Below are 26,532 nucleotides of genomic sequence, written 5' to 3'. Positions count from 1 at the left end.
TTGGCTCACAGCCTCTTCCATGCAACTACACCTGTTAGCACAATTCCTACCAGGCTCTCTCAACTCTCAGGCAGACCAGTTAAGCAGAAACCTTTTGGACCCACATGAATGGCAACTCAACAGAAGTACCTTCAGCCTAATAACTCGGAAATGGGGAACCCTGAAGGTCAACCTCTTTGCCTTCCACACCAACCATCAGCTCAGAAAATTCATGCCCTGTCCTTCCCCTGGGTCAGTCTATGCCTTTCCTCTCCTACCTCTCATCCCAAGGGTACTGCTCAAAATAAGGGAGTAAAAACAAACGACCATTCTTATAGCTCCAGACAGCCCCCAACAGTACTGGTACCCCTTGCTATGCAGCCTGTCCCTGCTGCCTCCATGGCATCTTCCTCAGATTCCAAACCTCCTGACCCTGAGGGAAGGGAAACTCATGCATACCAAATTGCAGACACTCCATTTGGCAGCCTAGCTTATTCCCTAACCCTGAACCAATCTGCCATTCTAAGTAAACTGGTGCTGGATGTTATCCGTGAAGACAGACGTCCTAGCACCAGAAAGTCTTATGCAGATAAATGGAAAAGGTTCTGCACCTGGATCCAGGCTAAGGGAGCCAATACAGCACAGCCCTCTATTCCTCTCATCCTGGATTACTTTAACCTACTACACAGTGGTCTCTCTTTCTCTTCCATAAAAATTTATGCCTCTGCTATTTCTGCTCATTTTCCCACTGATCACCCCATTTTCTGACACCCTTTGATCAAACAGTTCCTCAGAGGGGCTAGCAACCTGAGCCCCCCCCAGAAGGGCACCAATGCCAGCTTGGGACCTTAACATTGTCTTGGAAGGGCTCACCCTGCCCGTTTCGAACCCGCTTCTTCTGAAGAGCTAAAATTTCTCTCCTGGAAGACAGCTTTCCTTCTGGCCCATCACTTCAGACAGAAGAGTCTCTGAGCTACAAGCACTCATGGCTGTGGAACTCTTCATCATCTTCCATGCAGGCAGGGTATCCCATAGAACTAACCTATCCTTCATATCCAAGGTGGTGTCCAGTGTGGCTGTCAACCAATCCATTCATCTATCCAAGGGGGGAAGGATTCTTATAGGTTCATAGGTTAGTTCTAAGCTAACTGCCCTTGTGAGCCATTGTAAGCCTAGCCAATTATCCATTGTGAGACTCAAACCCTGCACCTTGTGTTTGTAAGGCAAACACCTTAACCATTAGGCCACTCTCCCAGCCCCACTCTCTAGATGTGCACAGACAGCTCAGTTTCTATCTGAACAGGACTAAATCCTTCAGAAAGTCTGATCATTTGCTGGTTAGCTTTGCTAAAGGGGCAGAAGGCAAAGCCATCTCCAAGCAAACCATTTCCAAATGGATAGCACGCTACATCCATTTCTGCTATAAATAGCATGGAAAGCCTCCCTCAAGGGGGTCAGGACACACTCCACCAGAGCAGCCTTCAACTCTGCAGCTTTCCTAAGAGGGGTCTCCACCAGGGACATCCTTGAGGCTGTCATCTGGACATCTGTTCACATTTTTACCAAGCATTTCCCACCTGCCTCTCTTCTCCAAATCCAGGGCAGGGTTTGCCTCTGCAGTCTTGCAGGGCATCCTAGCCAGCCCCTAGCTTCCTTGACTGCCTCCACTCATTTCCTCAGCTTTGGGAATCTACCCAAATGTGATGACTGCAACAGTGAAACAAGAAGAACATAGTACAGTTGTGTACTCTTACCATAAATATAGATGTTCAAGTGTATTCACTGTTGCAGTCCTATTTTTCTTCCCTCCATCCCCCTTTATTCTTTCTCTTTCCTTACAAGGGACATATTGGTATTTATTTTCCACTGGTGGGGTTTTTCCACCAGAACCTAGCATCCTACTTTGGGGGCTCCTGACAGGTTAGGGTAAGAAAAACTGATGTAATGGCATTGGCTGCCTTACTTTATACTACTGATGACCTGACATTAGTCCTCAAGAGACAGCAACTGACGCAGAAATACTAAGCCTCTGGTATTCAGGCTGGCTGAGGGCTACCCTGGCAGGGATAACCCAAATGTGATGACTGCAACAGTGAATACACTCTTAACAGCTACATGGTAAGTGTACACAACTGTACTTTTACTATCCTCCTATACGACCTTCGTTATATTCTCTCTTACGATACTTATGGTATTGTATCTCTATCATGTCTTTTAAAGTTTAAGTGGCTAAGTATATGCCCACTACCCCAGGATTATTTTCTTCAGTAATCTGCCTCCAGGCAGAAGGTATAGCTTCTTTCCCAAAATACTGGCACTCTGCTTATTTTATGCCTTCCCATTTATAAAAGGTGCTTCTAAGCAAAAATGACCTTCTGTTTTACTTTATGCTGTCAGATCAGGCCTCTTAAGTGTCCTGTCTTCTTATACATTTATCATCAGTTTTGTATTTTTTGGTTCACAGATTCCTGCTGCTTGGAGCCCACCTTCAGCTGCATTCTGAGCTTTTCTCTAGCAGAAATAGGCTTTAATGTTGACATCATATTCAAGACATCACTTTAAAATATGCTTTACCTCATTAGCACCAGTGAAATGTGGAATATCATACCTCAAGCAGTCTACAAACATCTTTATATCCCAGAGTAATTTCTGAAAAATCAAGTGGAAAAGCATAAGATAACTTTATACTGTAAACAAAAGCTATTGGGAGTAAAACTCGTGGATAAGCCAGCATAGAAAGTGAGTGGACTGTTCTACCATAACTACCAAGACTAGTTACTGCAGCAGGTATTTAAAAGCAAACTGTAGATAGTTCTATAAAACGATTATAAAATAAGCAAAAAAAAAAAAAAACAGGATATTGAAGTAATGATGGGGTAGGGAAATACTGGAGTGAATAAAAAATAATAGTAGAAACATAAGTAAATAAACTGATAGGGATAATGACAAATGAATGAATGCCATATCATCAAATTTCAAATCAGTCTTTGAGTCGACATTTTACTGAATTGACCTGAAGTGTTAAAATACAGTAACATAAAAGTATTGGCTTATACAACTGAACAGTTTCAATTTTTAAGAGGAGGGTTTAAGCAGAGGCTTTGTCTCCAAAAAAATAGCATCTGGTGATTTCACAGTACTGTATTTTAACAACTCTGCAAAATGCTAAGTTGATAAATTCTCTTGTCCAGTTGTAATTTGCCAAATGCCATAAGCCAGATGAGCAGATAAGTAGAGTGCTTTATACAGTTCTGAAAACTCTTGTCTGCAAAGACAGGAAGCCAGTGATATAGAGGAATACTGCATTAGGTTCACATTAGAAAATGTCAAAAATAAACTAAAAACTTCATATGTATAATCTAGATAAAAGGAGGGAGATGGGATAATGATAGCAATTATAAAGTTGTTAACCTATGTTGAAAGCTATTTTAATGATATTTAAAGAACCATGATCTCCTTTACTGCCCCTTAGCATTATGCCAGGTCAGTCTTAGTTTGTGGTACACCTGAAACTGAGATTCAGCTGCATTCAGATTTTCTTCATAGGTCTATACCAGGCCAGTGATGGTGAACCTTTTGAGCTCAGTGTGTCAAAAATTTGGAAAATGTCTAACTTGACTCTGCTTGCATGTCACCCCCCCCCCAAAAAAAAAAAAAAAAAAAACCTAAATAAAACAGCATGGCTCTCAATACATCAGGGATAAATCTCAACAGAATCAGAAAGAAATCTAGAAATTAGAGACATGGACAGTTTTAAACTCCTAGTACTATTAATTTGAGACACTGACAAAAAAATGAACACAAATTTAATATACATTTTCTGAAGTAAAATTAGTCTATAAACCTAATTATTGTCAGTAAAAAATGAAGAGATATTCCCTTTTGCTGCGGTGAACTGTCCAATAAATAATCCACAAACCAAAAGACAGCTGGTTCACACAGTGAAGTCTGAAATTTGCATACATTGCTATAGTGAAATAACATACTTATTATTTTGTTTTATAAGAGCATTTATATCTTAACGGAAGTTTGATTATGTTAATGTCAAGATTAGAAGATTTGATGCTGTCGACATATGCTATTTGTAGTTTAATATGCCCATATCTTTCCTGCTCTGGTTTCATCAATATAAAACTGGACAATATGATAAACATCTGAACAGAGATGATGGAATTCTAGTAAAAGTTCCCTATTGATCTTGAATGGATGGGATTAAGTCAGAAACTCATATATACTGACTTTGGATGGATGAAATGAAGTCTGAAATTTGCATACATTGCTAGAGTGAAATAACATACCTATACTCTTCTCAGGAAAAACTTACAGGCAGTCACCATGTGAATTTATTGAGGTACAAATGTGGCCATGCAAGACATGGAGCCTTGACATTTATTGTCACTTAGTAATTGTCCTGCTGTATTCCTGTCTTGAGAAATGAAATTTTAGTAATGACATCGCCTATTTTTTATTGATAGCGATGCATACTACTATATATATTATTTTTTTTGTCATCCCCATCACTGGACATCAGAGATATGTGAAAAACTTCTTTTGGGTTAATTAGATTAAAGAAAATAAGTTTTATAATAGGAATTTATGAAAGTCAGCAGGTTTGTTTTTTACCGCTCCTTGGAAGCCATCATTGGCTACTTAGATCATCCATTCATTGTTCGTGCCATTTTTTCTTTATTGAATATTAGAAATATGTAAATAACTGCTTTTGGGATTATTTGACAAGTTTTTCAATAAGAATACATGAAGGCTAGCAGATTTGTCTTTTGCTGTTTTTTGGAAGCCACTATTGGCTGTTTAGTTCACCTATTTTGCATATTCTGACTCCAATACATTAGTGTGAGGCATGCTTCTAAGTATGCATGAAAGCTAGCTGCTTCATCTGTTACTTCTTTTGGAAGTGCTATTGGTTACCAACATCACCTACTTTGCATATTTCATTAGTACTGAACATTAACAAGCTGTGTGAAGCATCCATTTAGAAAATGGGATTGTTAACCCAGTTTATGCAAATCAGATGGAGAAATCCAAACATGGATTGGCTGGAACCTTGGTGTTGATATTCTCATTGGGTGAATAATTTTGACTGGCTTATATATACAGATGAATGTCCCATTTGATTATACGATCTGAAGGACTATTCAAAAGCGTTTATCGTTAGACAAGGGACTTAATTTTTATTATTTTTGTTCTTATTTTGTTTTATTTCATTCTTTTCATTAAATTCCGGGTTTTAACAGAACTTTTATTACTGGATTGCACAGACAGTTTATTTGCTTTTCAGCACAGTGTTAGCCTGGGTGAACCAGCTGTCTTTTGGTTTGTTAATTATTGTCACTAAGTGTAAAAAGTTGCCAGTTTCAGGAGGGACAGTTGAGAGGAATGTAAAACAGCACACACCTAGAAATGCAGACTACTTGCCCTTTGCGGTAGTGTAACCATGCAGAGAAAACAATGTCAGCACTGCCCTTTGCAGACGCTGTTGAGAAAGTATACTGAAATAGTCTTTGAGGTTAATACCTTCTTTAGCTCTGCAACAGCTCTGTTGAAGTGGCTCTGGGCACAAAATAATTCAATGTACTTCACACAATCAGCAAATGTAAAAACAGTTTCTTTTGTAACTCAGGTGTTGGCGAATGCTAGTATGTCATCTTTGACACAAGTGTCATAAGTTCGCCATCACTTTACTAGGCTAACAACCACCAGGGCCTTTATAAGCCTAGCTGTGCAATCCAACCCAAATGTGTCCCTATGCATTGTGGGTATTTATTAGGAGGTGGTATCTTAGGAAGTTTCTAGAGGCTATTTGGGGGGTTGTTAGTTTGTACATTACTGTCTGCCTTTGTCTATCAGAGATGGTATCATAATCCTATTTTCAAAAGAGGAATGCTGTTTTAGGAAGATAAATTTAAGAAAACCTGACTTCCTGTTTTTGTGTGAATCAAGCATCAGTTTCCTAAGTACTGTCAGCAGTCGTGGGGACACACACAACACAAACTGAGAATGCCTCATGAACAATACAAACATGCATATATATGCTGACAGAGGGAGCCATTTACTCGGATGATCCATCTGTCAGTACAGTGAGCTTTCTCCAGACAGATGTCCCCCATACCCACCCCACTCCTGGTCTGGTAGTCGGGCCCCATTATTCTTTTTATCTTGCGTCTGGCAGATCTGAACTCTGTCATAGTTTGTAATATTCTGTCATAGTTTTTCTTTTCCTTGCTTCTACTGAATGGGCATTGTGTTGATGCACTGTCTCTATGAAGTAGTACTTCCTCATAGCCCCCTACATGTGTGTTACCTTCTTCATGGTTGCCATGACTACTACTACTCTATCTATTCTTTTTTTAATAAATTTTCATCACTTAAACTTTTCTATGTACCTGTATTTTTCTCTCCTCCATTTTTTCAGTGTACAGTTTTAAATTTACATGCTTGTTCAAAATTTAACCCTGCCATCAAGGCCACCCTTCTTTCTAACATTGTAAGTCAGTGTCCCTTGCCACAATTTTTTTTTTCAGAGATGCACATAATATTTCAGGAAAATAGTAGCTATGCTTCTCTTAAAAAGGCAGTATTACTTCTGTTATTGAGCAAACTATTTGCCCACCCCTCAATTTTCTAGCTTACTCCCCATTCTCTTTAATCTGTGTCTCTTATTTGGAACCATAATGAACAACTTGTTGATGTCCAAATACAATATTAAATTAAAATTTTTGGACATCTTTTTTTCCATAAACCAGTTGTATAATTTCATCCAGTTCATTAGCTAAGACTAGCTTTGGTGAACCTGTTTTGCCCCCACTTTCAGTTGATTTATCTCCAGAAATTCCCAGTCTCTCATCTTAAAACAATTTCCATGAACTTTCCTTAGAAATATGTTAATATAACTGGCCTGTATTTTTTTTTTTTGGTAGGGGGTGGGGGTTACTGCTGTGTCACTGTAAAGTCATTTGGGTATCATTAGTGTCTACTTTGTAGGCATTTCCTTGTCCTCATGCAGTATGGCTAATGGGGATCCCCAGTTTTTTGGCTATCCCCTTAGTTTCTTGGAAATAGTCTAGCTAAATGTTGAACCCAGTACAGCCATGACTCATTTGCATTTCTTATCATGAACTGGGCATTATTGCTAATTCATATGTTCTGTTAACAAAAATACCTGTCTCACAAACATTGCTTGTTTAGGCAAACTAACAACTTAACACATTTAACTTTTATTTTTTTTTTATTTATTTTAACATTTGTTTACCGATATAGTCTGACTTGAAACCAAGCCAATTTTCAGCGGAGGTCTGGGGAAAAATCCTCTGGATGCATATCTTTGAATTGTGGGAGGAAACCGGAGCACCCGGAAGAAACCCACACAAACACAGGGAGGACATGCAGACTCCACACAGAAGGCACCCCAGCTGAGAATTGAACTGGAGAACCGCTTGCTGTGAGGGGATAATGGTACTGCTGCACCGCTGTAATTTCCCTCACATCTCTTGGTTGAAGATTTATTGTCTAATTAAATATCAGTGCAGTGTGTCTGAGAGTTATCTTCTCTGCCAAATGACACCAACTCTAACATGCCGGACTTGTAGCATGGCGTGACCCTGCCTTCTACATTTTCAGTCTCTCTGTCTCTCCCATGCACATGCACACACAGAGTCTGTCTCTGATGTGTAGTCTTAGCTGCATTTTTTCCACATTAGCATTTTTCAAGTTTTCTGTTTTTAGCCAACTGGAAATAAATTATGTACTTCCTTTCTAGGCATACGGGGATATTTAAGCACAAAAACGAACATCAGTAATTTATGAACTTCTGATGAAGAGTTCTTACTCAAGCTTGAAAGCTCGAGTAATTGCAAACCCTATGTTCATCAAATAAAAGGTATTATACCACTTCTGTGTTCCAGTGTCTTTGTGCTTTCTGTTATTTGACCATTGCAGCATTTATTCATTTATTTATTAATTACTTCTATGCATTTGAAATTCTGGTACATTTCAGTCAGCATTTTTTTTTTTTTTTACCGAGAGGTAACAGAACAAAACAGCCGTTCAGAGAGTGTAAATGGTTTAAGAACATCAACAAAACTGAAGAATGCATGAGAAACATGCTCCAGTAAACAACAGCAGAACAAGGATTGTGTGTTGAGTAGATAGTGTTTTAGCAGAGAAACTAACACACTACATAGGTGTGAGGAGTCCATATGTGCCCCTCAATGTTACTTTCTATATTTTGCTATATTTACACTTCTTATCTCCTTATGCAACTGTGGGGTGACCCAAGTCTCTTGTGATCCTTGGACTGCAGAGGGAGCTGCATGCTTTAGATAAGTCAGCAAACTAAACAAATAGGTATTCAGTTGAAAGAGCTTCAAGGCAAGTTTGAATATTTCAGGCATAAATCAAAACTTTTGTTCCTGTGGTGTGTGGCAGTGAAGTAGTGATAAGCAACAAAGTTATGTAATTTAACTTAAACAATAATTTCATATGTCTGCTATGTTTTAATAGTCTATTAGATATTTGAATGACATTCATTTCTTAACACCACATGACGGCTATCTTTTCGGATCCTAAGAAAAATGTATTTTCTTGTCTAAATGTGACTGTCTAATCTCAATACAAAATCACTTCAGACACAAGCTAAGCTTTTGTTTGCCCTTATTCATGATGCAGGACCAAAAGAAAAAATGTTAAAAATTCAGACCCATATTCCAAAAACTCTGAGGTTCTACACCAAAATACATTCCAGAAAAGAACTTTAACATTCTTCAAGCAGAGCACGATATGAGGAATCATGGAGAACTACCCTACTTTCAAAACACAGTTGCTGCTTGTTGCTCTGTAAGACTTAGAAAGTAAACATTGTATACCTCACAAGTGTTCCTTACAATGCAGTGTAGTGTCTGGAGCTCCTCCTGTGTGTCAGCAGTGTAACTGCAAGCAGTAAGCGGAAATTGCCATGTGCCTCAGTAACATTTTTGACATATAGGAGGAGCACTCAAAATGGAATAACAAAGTGTCACTGTCACTGTCCCAGGCACTGGACCGATGCATGTGAAGTCATACTCTTAGGCATCCCCCTCATACCCAGGTATGGCTATAAAGCATTTTCGGTGCAAGAAAGTGTGTTGTAGCTGTATTCCATCCCAGCAAAGTTGCCTTTTTTTTCAGCAGTAGTATTACATGTGTAAAGATGTTTTCCCTGTTACTTTTGCAGTAGTGCTGCTGACATACAGGTTGTACTATGGAGATGGCTAACTTCAGGGGACAATGAGGGCTGACAGATTGGAATATTTTCATTTATGAAATGTTTTATATTTTATCCAGCTGAGCTAGAAATTGATCAGTATTGATCAGAGCACTACCCCAGTAAATAAATATAAATAAATCATCTCTCTTTGGTCTATGCCATAAGTAAGCAATGAGGGACATTAACACAGAACCCATATTAATCTCATTAGCTGCTTATAGCACGGCATGTTATATAAGGTGACTCAATTCCAGAGAGAATCTGGAATTGTCTATTTGTATTTCACCCCCAGGTAAATGCCACACTGATGGGGGTAGGGCAGAGGAGAGTTGTGGGTTTGGAGTGCATTGCATGGCAGTTGAGGTCCTCCTTGATGCTACTGCAAACCTTTTAGAATCTAACTCTCAGTGTATGACTATGAAAAAACAATAAAGCGACAAATCAGCACTGAACTTTGACAATCCAACTTAAAATTTTAATATTGTGACTAAATGTGTGTATTGCCTCTCAAACAAGAACAAAAATGCTCTGGTAGCTAAATGTACTGCTGTAAAACAGTAGGCAAAAACATAAAAATAGCAGTGCAAACGTCTCAAAATCCTTTAATAAAAGCGAATAAAACACAAAGCTTTCAAATCTCACAGGACTCTTCCGCGGTATAAAAAAGGGAGCAGCTGCTACAATCCCATCAATATATACAATTTAAAATACCCTCCAGCAAATGAAAATTGAAGAATCAAAATCATCTCTTCTTCTTTCGGCTGCTCCCATTAGGGGTCGCTACAGCGGATCATCTGTTTCCATTTCTTCCTGTCCTCTGCATCTTGCTCTGTCACACCAACCACTGCATGTCCTCTCTCACCACATCCATAAACCAAATCTTAGGCTTCCTCTTTTCCTGTTACCTGGCAGCTTCATCCTTAACATCTTTTTCCCAATATACTCTGCATCCATCCTCAGCACATGTCCAAACCAATGTAATTTTGCCTCTCTGGTTTTGTCTCCAAACCCTCTAATATACTTATTCCTAATCCTGTCCACCCTCGTCACACCCAGTGCAAATCTTAACATCTTATAACTCTGCCATGTCCAGGTCTGACTCCTGCCTTTTTGTTATTGCCACGTTCTCCAACCCATATAACATAACTGGTCTCACTACCCTCTTGTAGACCTGCCCTTTCACTCTTACTGGTACTCGTCTGTCACAAATCACTCCTGACACTCTTCTCCACCCACTCCATCCTGCCTGTACTCTCTTCTTCACCTCTCTTCCACACTCACCATTACTCTAAAATGTTGATCCCAAGTATTTAAACTCATCCACCTTTGCCACCACTACTCCCCGCATCCTCACCATTTCTCTATCCTCCCTTTCATTCACACACACATTCTGTTGTAGTCCTGCTAACCTTCATTCCTCTTCTCTCTAGAGCATATCTCTACCTCTCCAGGGTCTCCTCCACCTGTTCCCTACTCTCACTACAGATCACAATGTCATTTGCAAACTTCACAGTCCACAGGGACTCCTGTCTGATCTCATCTGTCAACCTGTTCATCACCATTGCAAATAAGATAGGGCTCAGAGCTGATCCTTGATGTAATCCCACCTCCACCTTAAACGCATCCGTCACTCCCACCGCAGACCTCACTGCTGTCACACTACCCTCGTACATATCCTGTACCAATACTTCTCTGACACTCCCGACTTCCTCATACAATACCACAACTCCTTTCTAGGCACCCTGTCATATGCTTTCTCTAAGTCCACAAAGACAAAATGCAACTCCTTCTGACTTTCTCTGTACTTCCCCATCAACACTCTCAGAGCAAACATCACATCTGTAATGCTCTTTCCTGGCATGAAACCATACTGCTGATCACTAATCACGTCCCTTCTTAACCTAGCTTCCACTACTCTTTCCCCAATGTCATGCTGTGACTGATCAGTTTAATCCCTCTGAAGTTACTACAGCTCTGCACATCACCCTTATTCTTAAAAATCGGTACCAAAACACTTTTTCGCCATTCCTCAGGCATCCTCTCACTTTCCAAGATTTCATTAAACAATCTAGTTAAAAGCTCCACTGCCATTTCACCTAAACACCTCCATGTTTCCACAGGTATGTCTTCTGGACCAACAGCCTTTCCATTCTTCATAGCTATCCTTACTTCCTCCTTGCTAATCCACTGCACTTCATGATTCACTATCCGCACATCATCCAACCTTCTCTCCCGCTCATTCTCTTCATTCATCAGCCCCTCACAGTACTCTTTCCATCTGCTCAACACACACTCCTCGCTTGTGAGTATGTTTCCCCCATTATCCTTTATCACCCTTACCTGCTGCACAGCTTTACTAGCTCGGTCCCTCTGTCTAGCCAATCTGTACAGGTCCTTTTCTCCCTTCTTAGTGTCCAACCTTTCATATGCCTTATCCTTAGCCACCTCTCTTTGCCATGCACCTCATCTCCTTATACTCCTGTCAATCACATCTCTAAGAGTACTAATTGTCAGTTCAGGCAGCTGACAAATATGTATTTCAAATCCTAACAAAAATCTGACTTCTGTACCTATCTTGTGATTTTTTTTTCCCCCCACTGGTTCAGGGATTAGTACTAGGTTAACTGCCCTTATGGGCCATTTTAACCCTAGTCAATTACCCCATGGGGGAATCGAACATTGTAACTTATGTCTTTAAGGTAAACACCTTAACCATTATGCCAATCTCTCACCTTTAATGAGGGATTAGTGGTATTCATAGTTAATGGGTAAGTACTGTGCTAGCTGCCCTTGTGGCCATTTTAAGCCTAACCAGTTTCCCTTAGTGAGAATCAAACCCTGTGTGTCTTGTCTGTGAGATAAACACCTCAACAATTATGCCAACTCAAACCATATAGATATGAAGAGTTTTGCATATGCCAATTAAGTGTAGTGAAATGGCAGTTGGGCTGAACAGTTATTTTATCAACACAGTAAAAAACAGAACTCAAGATAAAGTTTACTATCTTTAAACTGCCCCTCGTGCAACTGTACTATGATGTTAGCCTTTCAGTGTCACCAGTCTCCCTATTAATTTATAAAAATAATTGTCAGTTTTAAATTTTTACATGTTTTTATGTTTGGCACAAAATACAGTATTTTGAATACATTAGAAACATTGCACTTCATTTTTAATGAAAAGCCATAAAGCAAGTACCTCCAAATCAGTACCAGAATGACTAACAAGCAAATAATCACAGGAGCACGAGGCTTGCCTTGCTTCATCCATGACATTTTAGTAGCCTTTTTTTCCAGTTAATTATAACTAATATTTATATGTTACTAACATTTAAAACCATTTTCTTTATGTTCCTCCAAGTAAAATTTCATGTCCATTTTTCTTTGTGGTAAACCTCAAATTGCATTCAAATTTTCTTCACAACACTGTTTCTAAAACAGGAATCTTGCTTTGGAAGAGAAACTTAACGGAAACCTGGCTTCCTGTTTCTTTGTATGAAACAAGCATCAGTTTCATTAGTACTGCGTGCAGTTTTAGTATTATAGCTGATGTACTGAACATTTCTTCACACCTAAAGAATATTTAGCTTAAAATATTTTTCTTGCAGCTGGCGACTTTTTGTATAAGCTGCTTATTTAATGTTGCCACGGTTACAAGTGAAATGTTGGTTTTTGCAGCTCTCGCCTGTTCTTTTGACAGCTATACATTTTCATTCCCTAACAAATCTACTTGACCATATTTAGAGGAGATACGGACATAACTTTCAAGCACATTAGCTATAATTTTTTCTGAAAAAGTGCCCTTTATGATTCTTAGCAGTATCCTATGCTGCTTAGTTTGATTTGTTAGATTTTGTTTTGCACAACATATCATCACCCTTACCATCTTAGTAACTGTTCACTTCCTTGTTTCCTGTTTTTTTTGACATAATGCTTCAGGTTAATACTGAAGATTCCTTTCCAGATATACCCCAGCCAGTAGTCTGTACATCTGCAATAAGATAATCACTGCATCAGCTCTACTCCCTAACCCCCTTATTATCTCTCCTAAAACTCTTCTTAATCTTGCTTACTGCTCTCATACAGCCTTTTTAGAGTTTTATATACTTTAAACCATTCTCTTCACTTATTTAAATTTGTTTACTAAGTAGATGGGCTGGTACAAAGATCTTTTTCAGCCATTAGTTGAGGACTAAGGTAGCGATAATAAAAAAAAATAGCATACAGAACAGTATTGACATTGACTCAGCAGTCAGAATTGATAGTACATTATTGAGATTGCATTAATTTGAACATTTTATGACGAGTTACAATGTTTATATATTTGTAGGTACAATATTAACAGTGATTTAGTAGTAATTGTATAGAACCATCTAACTACTTTGTAGAAGTGCATGAAAACTTATTAAACATTTTCAAAATATGTCTGATTATAAAGTAAATGTCAGTAAAAGACTGCCAAGTTCTTAGCATTTGTTTTTAACAAGGTTTTGTTAAGCATGCTCAAGTGCTGTTAAGATCAGATCTTACACTGTAGACATGCTGAATGAGTTTATCTTTTCACCGGTTTTAGTGTGTGATCACAGAGTTCCATGTACTAGTTTGGTTATGATCCATGACCTGATCCTAATACTCTGTGCGTGTATAATTCCTTTATGTATCATTTTAAACTTGCACCTTACTAAAGTTTTAAAAATGAAGACCATTCTTACTCTGAAGTATTGTTTACCAGCCTGGAAGGATCTTGAGATTGACTGATCATGGGAGCATTTCATTGTGAAACCATTTAGTCATATTGTAAGAAAAGTCTGCATTATAGATTTATTTTTGAGCTGAATATATTCCATTATAAGCAATGTTCATTCTTGCACTGTTTAATGTTATTGCTGCTTATATTAACATTTTTGTAAGGTTGTTGCGTTATAAACATTTATATACTCAGTGGGTTTCTCTCAGGTTTTTGTCAGTGTTACCATGAGAAGGTAGATCATTCCATGGATCTAGTTTACCACATGGAAGTGAGGACATTAGCTTTGGTTATGGTAAAATTAATGAAATGAAATGCTAATCACTTAAATTCAGTTTCAGGTCACACCCTTATAGGCTATACTCTAACAAAGCGATTCAGTATTATACTCCTAAGAGATTGGATTACCTTGGAAAGTCCTATTCAGGTTTTCAGTTTGTTTCCTATATCTTATAGCAGTCATAACCCAAAATGGGTTGGTTTCATCATACAAAGTACTATGGTACCATCTAACTAATACTGAAAAAAATTAGACTTCAATGGTTTGCAGGCCATTCAATGTAGCCAAACATCACATTAAAATGAGATATTTTCTTAAGTCAAGGTCTGCATTATGTGCCGAATGATGAAAATAGGTTATGAAAGAAGGCAGGTTGGGCTGGGGCAATGGATTTCTGCTGTTCCAGATACCATTAGCAATCATGGAAATTTTTTTTTTAATTTAACAAATGAAAACAATGTTTGTCATTAGTGTTGCAAATTTAAAATACATCAGAACTAAAACAATAGTAGAGTTTAGCAAGAAAAAATACACCCGTTTTATTAAAAGTAATAAGCACTTTCTTTCAAATTATAGAAGTTCAGACTGAAACAAACTCTGAACACTTGTTTATATAGATAAGTCACATGATGTCAACCAAAACACTAAAATCTATTGGATGCCATGATTTTAAACAAAAGTCAATAAGTGGTTTGTTCTTAACAAACAATATTAGTAATGCCATTCAAGTAAAGAATTGGTATCAGCACCCCCACAATAAAAACATTTTAAAAAGTCTCATTCCCCTTTTTTTTTAAATCATGTCCTTAACATGCTCTGACCCCCTTGCATTTAAAGTGCGTATAAGTTGCAGGAAACGCACTGAGCATGACACACTCCTTGTCTTGTTTGAAGGTGTATCTTTCCATAGCCCTACAATACTGTTCTAATGATTTTTCTAACATAAGGCCTGGAGACCATATATCTGTACTATCTGGTCTCAAAACAAGGACAAATGCCCCTATCTTTCTTCATTGAGTAATATTTTCTTTCAAAAAGAGATTTCAAATATTAATTGCTGTTTTATTAACAAAAAATTACTTTTTGCCTGCCACTTCACTGATTTTCTCATTTCCTGTCAACATTTTCCACTTCTTTAGAATCAGCTCTTTAGTCTCATTAACATCCTCAGCATAAGTTGTCGTAAAAGGAACTTCAATAGATTTTTCACCCCTCATTGCTAGAACCAGACCCACAATCTGCCCTCTGCTTTACTTACCTCTTCAAACAGAGAACTAATCAAATTAATAAGGTACCCTTGTTCAAGAAAACAATATTGATTGCTTTTATTTCATCAGCATATGTAGTATCAGTACCTTTATTTGTTAGTATCAATGCCTGAATTAACTGAGTTCTCAGGATACCTTTTGTGTATGGAAAGGTTGCATACTAGAAAAATTAAGGTACTTGTCTCTGGTTTCTTTCTTATACACCATGATATAACACCTGTTACCCAATGTCAGCTCTGTACATCTTAACATCCAAAAACTTTATTTCTGTAATACTTTTGCATGGACATTTTTAAAAAGCTACTGAAATTAATAAAATATTTTATCATTAAATAATAAGATAAACGTTTGCAACTCTTTCATTGGATTTCAACAAGAAAAAAAATAACACACACACACACACACATATATATATATATATATATATATATATATATATATATATATATATATATATAAAATGCATACCTTTTTATCTAGTAGCCCTGTCATCAAAGTGTGAGGAATCCGGTGCACCTGATATTAAAAAAAAAAAAAAAAAAAAAACATCAGCTTATCGAACCTTACTGGCTTTCTCTCCTTGAAATTGCAGTAAAGTGGGGATCAGGGAATTTGCCCTTTCCCCTACTGAAGTGTGATTTCAGAGTTAGTGTATCTATATATAATTAGTGGGGGAGGTAGTCTCCCACATGGCAGGTGCAGGGGTCTTGCCCCCTGCAAAAAACAGTGGGTTGTTATATTTTATTTATTTTTTATCCTAAGTGGATTGATGTTTTGTGGTTCATTTGCTGTAAATGATTTATGTGTCGATGTTTTGGCGCATTGATGATTAACTATGCTTCCATATATGTGTGTTTGCAAATATCATCAATAAAGTGTCCATAGTACAGGACAATGGAGAACAAAAGAGAAGAAAATATGTGCTCAGTTAACCAAGCAACCAGGTTTAGCATCATTAAAGCCTCCATTGCAACTCCACTAACCTGATGATAAATATTGCCGCCCCCCATGAAGTAATCTTTTATAATGTCTTTATTAAATCATCACATTAAAAACAATGATCTAGGTACACATAAATTAATAGCAAAGAAACCGAACCATAGAAACATTTGTTTTTTCGTTATTGTCATGCATTATACATGTTTTCTTTTTAACCATTAACATTCATTCAAATATTGCATGAATTGCTCAATTCCTGAATATTCTTCTGCATGTATTCTTCCTTCAAACTGCATTTATTTCTATGCAATTTGCTCCTTCCCTTTTCTAAAAATCAGCCCTACGCTTCTTTTATCTCCTTTACAATGTTTAGTACTTTAATTGCATTTGGTTTAGATTTTGATTTCTATTTTTTTAGTAATTGCCTTTTGGGCAGCCGATAGCTTTAAACTTAGCATGGCAGTACTATGTCTAGACAATTCATATCCTATATCCAGTCTTAAAAGAATAATTTCCTTTGTTACAACCATTTTTGCTAGTCCATTTCTCACAAAGTACTCGGGGGGGGGGGGCTTTTAAAATCTGCCAGCTTGTTGCATTCCTAAAACAGTGTTCCCATTTACCTCTCTCACTCCCATCACAACTCCAGCATCTGCTATCTACCTGTGGAAAAATTCTCTGAAGACTGCCTGAAGTATAAAAATACCTATGCAAAAAATTCCAAGGAAAAATCCTAAACCGTCTGGACTTTGTTGTACACTTGAGAGCTATTCAGATGCCCCCCTCCCTCCCCCGGTTTCTTTGTAAATTACATTTCCATTCTCTCTCCTAAATCGTTTTTAACCTCCATTGATTGACACTTATTGATTCCGTATAATATTTTATATGGCCTACTAATTATCTGTCTTAAACAGCAGCTTCTGTAATAGAATCATCTAAAAGCTCTACCAGAGTTGGTATTTCACTTAGCACTCCCCTTCCCCTTTTTATTTGCCTATACTCTGCTATTAATCCCCGATAGAAAAGGCAGTCTCTCACCTGCAGCTTAATATTCTTCTTGACTTCATCCATTCTCGTACATTTCCCTGTCTAGTGATTTGTTCCCAATAGATTTCTTTCTCTCTAGTTTTCTTCAGTGAATTCCAGCCCCTTCTTGTCTGTTTTATTTACCCCCTACTTGCAAATATCCCTAATGACAAAATCTCCTTTCTCTATCCCCATGTTGACTTAGTTCTTGGAATGTATTCTGCTATTTTTATGAGCATAATATTCTGCATGGTTGCTGGGATTTTCTTTAATGATATGCATACAAAATCATTTTCTCATTTTACTTCTCAAATTCCCTCCCTGTTTCATCATTATCCCTTTCCAATTACATTTTATAACTTTCTGCTTTTATGTATATGAACCTCTGCTGTGTAGCTCTAAAGTATCCATTCAAATCAGGTAATCCTAAACCACATTGCTCTAAGGGGAAAATTAATTTATCCCACTTAGTTCTTGCCCTCTTCTCATCCCACATAAATTCTTTCAATTCTGTACTAATTATGGTCCCCGACATCTACCCTGGTTGACAAAAATATGCCTGTGCTGTATTAATAAACTAAAGGGATTAGAAACATTTTACTGCTTATATCAATAATCAAGATTTACCATATTCTCTGTGTTTATATTATCTTTTTCTTAGCCTCTTCCCACATATCCTTAGCTGCCATAACAATTCCTTTTTAATCCATGCACCTAAAGGCATCATATCCCATAAATGTTGCATTGCTGTTCCAATTTGTGTGGTTACATAGTTTGGCACTATAGACTTTATTTTTATTTATTTTGTATCATGAAAAAACTCAAAATGTTCCACAACACCAAAAGTCCTTTTTCTGGATTTATCATGTACAAAATAATATCATCTGAAAGTAAAGCTATCTTTTCTTGATTACTATACAAGGCATATCCTTGAATTTATGAGTCCCTTATTTTCTTTGGCAATGGCTCTAAATTTAAACAAAGTAGAAAAATAGCACCCCTACCTTGTTCCTCTGTTCAAAGACAACTTGTCAGAAAGGAATCCCCCAGCTTAAATTTTACCTTTGCCCTTCATATATCTTCTTAATTAACTATATTATTCCATCAGGGAATGCAAATACTGACATTGCTATACTCATTAAATCCAAGCTGACTCCAGTGAATGCTTTCTCTGCATCAAGACTCACCAGTGATAAGTGTTTTCTTACAATCTAGCTTTCTCTGGATCATCATTGTTGCCAAATGTGTGCCTTCCCTCCACAAAACCACATTGATCCATATCTATAAATTCTGACAATGCCATTGCCATTCTCATACTTAGTATAGACACAATCACTTTATAATCGTGGTTTAAAATTGAAATGGGACTATATGAAGCTGGGTCTGAAAGCACTTTACCCTCTTTGAGTAATACAGCCACCATACATTTCTTCCAAGTTGCTGGTTTTCCTGTACTCCTTTAAAATGATAATAAACAAAACCTTCTAGATCTTTATCACCTTCTTCCCTCCCAAATTCCAAACTTCCATGGGATTACTGTCTGTTCCAGGAACTTTCCTTGTTAATTTATTATATTATAGGTTCATAGGTAGGTACTAGGCTATTGGCCCTATGGCCTATATAAGCCTAGCCAAAAAGGTACCGTGGCTTTCGCCACCCAAGAAAATTATTTTTATCTCATCTCTTCCTGTCTCAGCTATTAATGACTGAGCCTTATCTTTCTCTAACCTTGGTATAATTAATGAAATAATTGCTCTTTAAAACAATCTTATATATATATATATATATATATATATATATATATATCACTTATAATGTTGACATCCAAGGACCTGTCTACATTTGTCAGACATTGCCTGAGCATTTCTAAACCCTCTTGATGAGAAATCTATGTAAACAATGAAATAGCATCTACATAACCAAAATTGTTAAAGTATATTAGATAGAACTTTAAGATCATGAATCAGATTCACAAAAAAAAATCAAAGCGGTCTTTAGTAATATGGGTCACTGATGCTCCACAGCACATTAACGGTGAAATTGTGCTTAAAGACAATGTCTCTCCGTGGTTTTCCAGAGCCCATTGCTATCTGCCTATTGGTGACAAAAGAGTTGGATCGGCTGCAAATAGATTAATTCACAAGAATTACAAATCTATTTTAATGTAATGTGTATGTTTTACCAATACCCACTTTCATGCTTTACCTCCTTTGTCCAGAAGGCAGAGGCTAGTTAATCTCAGGTTAAATTTGAGAGTATCCATCCAGTTTTACTTTAAAGGAAGATATTGAATTGCTTTGTTTAACCTACAGAGGAAGTTTATTCCAGATAAGAGATCAGCATTGAATGAGGAAACAATCTCTCCAGCATGTTCTGTCTGTTGATAATGTTCAGTTCTCTGATTCTAGTGTTAGCCGCACTGTTTGACATAGATATACAGGAGGTCAAGGACCACTGGATCTCTAATGGTAAGAGAAGCACAGATCACACCTCATGTCTTTAAGACACTGGGTTCAGGGGCAAGGCTTCCAACTTCTCCTGGTAACTAAGGTGCTTAGGATCAGAGATATTTTTGGTTAGAACCTTCAGGGACTTTTCATGCTTACTGATATGGAGTGAGGTGCATCTTAAAGACAGTATTGCACTCTAGAATGGGTCTGATTAGTGCTTAATATAAGGGAATGCTAACATTACTGGAGCTAGACAAAATACCTTTAGCTATTAGTTGTGCTAAGTAAAAGGTTTTCCTGACTACAGTTGCCATGTTATGATCAAAGGGGTGAGAACTATCAACCCAAGTGCCCCAGTCCCTGACTACCTTTTCATTTAGTAAGGGAGTTTGTTTATACTTTATATTGTGGACAATTGCTATTTCCCAAAATAAACGATACTAAAGTTTTTAGAATTCAATTTACACCTGATATCCATTCACCAGGTATTGACTAGAGTAAACGTGTATAGAAAGGGCCTATATTAGAAGCACGACCTTTCAAAACTTCGAGTCTCATGTGGTTGACACCATATGAGCAAACTTTTGAAAGCTCGCAAGTTTCAACGGAGATCACCGTAGGGAATATTTCCTTTTACTTCACTGTAGTGCGATCTCAGAGTTGGTATATTTAAGTAGTGGGGGGGGGGGCTTGACCTTCTACTCAGAGGGTTCAGGTCATTTTTTTTTGTTTTTGTTTACTTTTTATTATATGTTCGAAGTTTTAAAACTTTGCTGATATCGTGTCGATCATATGAGCGTCAAAGTTTTAAAACTTCAAGCATATAATATAGACACATAGCAAGGTGTAGGTATTTGTGAGAATTTTGACTACACCCAATTTGAAGTCATTTGCAAATATGGTTAACCAGAAGTCCTGATTATCTGTTTTGAGATTACAGAAATAGATGACCATCATGAGAAGACCCAGTGCACACCTTTAGATGACCACTGGTCTGCCACATGAAATATGTGGGTTATTTCAGTTAATTGGATACCCTTCTTACCACTTACTTCTATATTTAAGGCAAATAGTTTACTTACAATTCCAGCATAAGGTATGCTACCAAATGCTTTGGCCAGATCAAGATAAGATGTTTAGAACCAGCATGACCACTGTCGTCAACAGCTTCCATGATACTCTCAAAAATGTTAACGATGTAACAGACATGATCTCCCCTTGAGGAAGCTGAATTGGTGTGGATCAACTCTAATGAGATTCATGATATAATTAATGATTGGTTATGATAAGCTCCATAGCTTTACATATCAGACTCATAAGACTGATTGGTTTATATTTTTCAGGGTCCATGGTAGGACCACTCTTGTGGAGGGTCATCACTACAGCAGTGCACCAAGATTTGGGAGCACAGCCTGTGCATAAGCTTAGGTTAAATATTTTTAAAAAAGGTTCAGTGAGAGCATAGTTGACACTGCTTATGAAGCACCAGCTATTTTGTCAGAACACATGGACAAAATGAATATGTTGTCTTTGATAAAACTTTAAGAATGTATTCCTAGTGATGATAGGTGTAAGGGATTATTGGATTAACAGTATTTGAATAGGTGTTTTGAGGATGAAGTTTATGTTGAACTTGTTTGCTATTAGTGTTGGAGTGAGGGCCCCATTAAAGGAAAACTCCACCTTAGAATAAAAAAAAATCTATTTATTCACTCTGTCTCTGTTTTCTGAGTTATTTTAAAATCTCAAAATCACTCTGACGTCTTATAGATCTCATGTTTTCTGCAAAATGGCTGTCAGTGGGGCTTGACATATCAACATGATCTTATAAGGAAGTAATGGTTTGTTCCCACTCCATTGACATGTAATGGGATTAGTGTCAGTCACTGTCATCTTATATACTGTATGTAACAGGACTGCTTTTTTTCCTTGAATGGCCCTCATTTATGTGCATCTCCAGGCTTGTTTATAGTATACTAAGAAATTATACAGCTGCAACCAAAATAGTTGCTAAACTACAGGCATTTGTTCAAAGTATCTTTTTGTAGTCCAAGATGAATTGACAGCCCCTCCCCCTACACTTTGGTAAATGTACTGATACTTTTCAAGAATTTTCTGATTTTTCACTAAATGTCACAGACATCTTTAATACTACATTCAAGTCATCTTAAAATGTAAAGTAGTATAAACAACAAACATTTAGTTTAAAGCTTAGCATTTCAATACTGTGGTGCAGCTTATGTAAATTTGTCAAAATAGGTGACAACTGCCTTTGAACAATTGACTAATCTAATTGCTCTGTTTTGTTAGGAAAGGCATGGCTACAGTAGTGGCCAAAAAGTAAGGCCAGCAGTCGTTTTTTCAACAAAATGGGCTGTAATTTTCAAAATATGTTCATTGTGTGGTACGGGTATATATATTCTTTGCTTTTTTGATTATTTAGACTATCTTTGTTTCTGGTTTACACAGTTTTGCTTGTCTGCAGTGATTTTTACTGAAAATTGTAATAGAATTGATAAATTTATGTATATGATCTGCATTGGTTAGAATCGGTAAAAGGAGTGATTTAAGCGACTTTATAAAGGGACAAGTTATAGCACTCCACTCTGAAAGCTAGTCCCAACATGATATTGCTAAACGTTTGGCTATTTCGTGATGTGGAGTACAAAATACCATTTGTTTGGGTGGTGCAACAGGTTGTGCTAACTGTGGCTGCAATCACGAAACATCACTCAGAGATGACAAATATGTGAAGAGCATTGTTACATTAAGTCCTCACACTTCGTCTGTTCGAATAGCTCATCTGGCTAAAGAGCAGGGAATTAATAACAGCTCCAGAACAGTTAGATAACGTCTAGCAGAAGATTTTAATCTGGTGGCAAGAAGACTGGCTAAGAAACCACCGATGACAAAGAAGCAACTTGGAGATTGGATAATGTTTTTTGTCATGCCTTGAAAGATAAGTCTGCAGAGTGATGGGAACAAGTGCTGTTTACTGAAGAAAGTATATTTCAGCAAGTGTGAGGGTCAGGCTACAATTACGTGAGATGTACTGTTGGCGAATGCTTGAATCCAAAGTATACGATTAAGATAGTCAAACATCCTCTATCCTTATAGTATGGGGAGCCATCCCAGCAAAAGGGCATTCCAGAATTCACATATTCGACAAAGGTGAAAAAGTGAATGCTGCAAAGTATATTTCTGTGCTGAACCCAAAAGTAAAACTCCATATGAATATTTCAGCAGGATTCGGCTCTAGGTCATACTGCCAAGACAGTCAAGAAATGGTTTGCTGACAACCATATTCAACTCCTTCCAAACTGGCCATCAAATTTTCCATGTCTAAATGTCATAGAAAATTGCTGGAATATCTTGAAGAAGAAAGTGGCAGCACATTGACCAACCTCAGAAAAGGATTTAAAAGATGTCATCAAACACGTTTGGGTTACTGAGATCACATCGAAATACTGCAAATCACTGGCTCACAACATGCCATCTCATATCTAGGCAGTGTTGAAGAATAAAGGGAATTCTACCAACTATTGGCAGATGTGTAGAATTTTGTTTTTCTCTGTTTTTCAGTAAACATTTGCTTGTCAGGCTGAATGCAGCTACATAATTGTTGTAATGCAAAAAGACAAGAAACCGGCAATATTGGTCAAAAAATTGAAGTGGCCTTTCTTTGGCCACAACCGTACATTGTAAGCAGCTGTGAATCAGTATAAATTCTCATCCTGTCTGCAATAAATACAATGAAAAACAGTTTCACACCTCTCTGTCTTGTTTACAGCAGCCTGAGCTCCTGACTACAAATTACTCTGTCTGTGGTATGTCATGCAAGTGTAGACAAATTCCTCTGCAACTTATGTGAGAAGTTAAGTTTAAAAAAAGTCGGTGGTCTTTTCCTTCCTTTGATACCAAAGTGAGGAAATGAAAGTTTTATAAAGTACAAGCAGGTTTCAGGTATCTACACAGTACTGGAATCATACTGTGAAGGGAGAAAAGCAACCCAAGAGTTGAGTTAAACTATAGCAGAAAGTGGAGTTTTCCTTTAAGGAAAGGTAGAAAGCATTGTTGAGTGTTATTTCTTAGTTTTCTAACCTAGCTAAAGAAGGACTTCACTTCAGAAGCCAATCTCCCTTCATGAGTTGCTTTGCTGGTCCGTATAGTGGTTTTCAGTTTCTTACAGATATTTTTATGCTATTCTCATTCGTAGGAGTTCTAGCCTTACTGTAGAAGTTAAGTAGTTTTTGTTTTCATTGTTAAGTTTATTTATGATGGTTGACCACTGGGGGATAAATTTCCCATTGTACGTGTACTCCCCTGAAGACAGCTATTAAAAATATTTAATAAACACGAATCACACGTTCTATCTCTTGTATATTAAAATTGAAAAGTTTGTTGAGATGACATAAGGTATTTATGTATGTATATATTTTATAATTTATAAGTTATGTTAAGAACTATTTTGAAGTTAATATTATAAATTTGTGACATTTTGTTTCACTTAACAGAACGGACATCAGAGTTAAGCACAAGGGAATGTATTCTTTAAGAAATAATTGAATAATAAGGGCTGATTAAGAATGTATGCATGACTTTTAACTAATATAAATGGAAGGGACACAATTGTATCTGATGAAGTTTAGCCATTAGCTAAACAAAAAGCGCTTAATCTGTATTGTGATTCGTGTTTATTAAATATTTTTAATAACTGTCTTCAGAGGAGTACGCGTATGGCTGTTTTATTTATCAGTTTATTAATTGTTGTTTCATTTGTGAAATTTCCTATTGTATTTGACTTTACTTGGGACTGTTAGATCTATGCATTTCTCTAAGTGGGCATAAAACTGCTTAGTGAATTTGGTTACTATGTTGGGGGCAATGTTTGTCTTTCAGCTTTTTCTCGGTAAGGGGTCACCACAGCGGAACTCCGGTCTTCTAATGATTGGCAGATTTTTATGAAACACTGAGGTGCCAGCTCGACGCCCAACCGTCAATTAAGGCATGCCCATTTACGCACGCATGTCTTTCGAATGCTACCCAACCGTTGGGAGGACATGCAGACTCCACACAGAAGGCACTCCCAAGCAGGCAATAGTGGTGATTATTGTAAGTAAATTTAGAGGTGTCATCATATAGTTACAAAAGGTCACCCCTTTTGAAGTCTTTAAATATTGATACGTTGGTTGCAGGTGGTATAGTGGTTCTGAGAGTAAATATCAGAAGTTTGTGATCTGACTTAACTGATGAGGGAGAGTCTAGGGTGGTGGAACACATAGACACAATATCTGTGAACACCAGACCAAGAATACTTTTGCCTCTAGGGGGTTCACTATCTATTTCATGCAGGAAATTCCTGTTTATCAAATCCACAAATCACTAAACATACCATACATTAGAGGTATAGATGCACCAGACTATGGTGAAGTAATTGAAGTCACCTAGGATTATGTTATTGCTGCATATAGTAATTTCTTCTAAAATTTCCAGGAATCTGACATGATCATCTGGGGACACGGAGGAAGTTCTGTAGCATGCTATAAACTGGAAACTTGTCTTGTTCTTGGGAATATTTTCAAGCATAAACTGGAGTCAATGGTCTACCTTGGTCCTCAAAGTAGTAAAGAAAAATTACAAGGTCAAACTTTGTGACGACTTCAAAGTCATAATTAACCAAGCACTATAAGCTGAACAGTATTCTTTAGCTAAACATGGTGACATTTTTGCCGGTCCATCAGGTAGTCACTGCTTTTCAAATGTGGATGTAGATGATGATTTCCTCTCAATGTAGACAAATTTCAAAGGTGTTCTTGTAAATCAGTACAACACATATCCTCTACCATTACAGCAGATTGCGGGCTATATTTATTAATTGTATGTATTAACCAAAGTAAAACACTGATCCAAGTGGACGATTTTCAGAGACAGCCTGGGAATACAGTTAGAAAGAGAAAGAAAGTGACTGTCGCATGCAATAAAACTGATGTGCCATCTTTCTGTTAGTGTCATAACAACAGGTTGAGAGCAAAATAGTTACAAAATGAAGTTTTAAAAAACTTACATTAGCAATAATGAATATAATTCTAGCAATGTTATTCTAATATTTACAAGAGTGATTTTACTTCATTGTGTTAGGATTAGTAGCATTTGGAGGGAAAAAATGTGGAAGAGTAGAGGAGAGTTATACAGAGGTGGAGAAAGTATGAAGAGCATGATTGTAAGCGAGAGTGGAGAAAACGGGAATGTAGGAGGAGACGAGAGGGTGGAAGTGAGCGTGGAGAAAAAGGGAATGTAGGAAGAGACGTGAGGGTGGAAGTGAGCATGGAGAAAAAGGGAATGTAGGAGGAGACATGATGGTGGAAGTGAGCATGGAGAAAAAGGAATGTAGGAGGAGACATGAGGGTGGAAGTGAGCATGGAGAAAAAGGAATGTAGGAGGAGACATGAGGGTGGAAGTGAGAGTGGAGAAAAAGGGAATGTAGGAAGAGACGTGAGGGTGGAAGTGAGCGTGGAGAAATAGGGAATGTAGGAGGAGACGAGAGGGTGGAAGTGAGCATGGAATAAAAGGGAATGTAGGAGATGACG

The sequence above is a fragment of the Protopterus annectens genome, chromosome 12.part0, assembly GCF_019279795.1.
Source record: "Protopterus annectens isolate FY-2018-M chromosome 12.part0, PAN1.0, whole genome shotgun sequence".
Taxonomy (NCBI): Eukaryota; Metazoa; Chordata; order Ceratodontiformes; family Protopteridae; genus Protopterus; species Protopterus annectens.
This window is presented reverse-complemented; position numbering follows the sequence as displayed.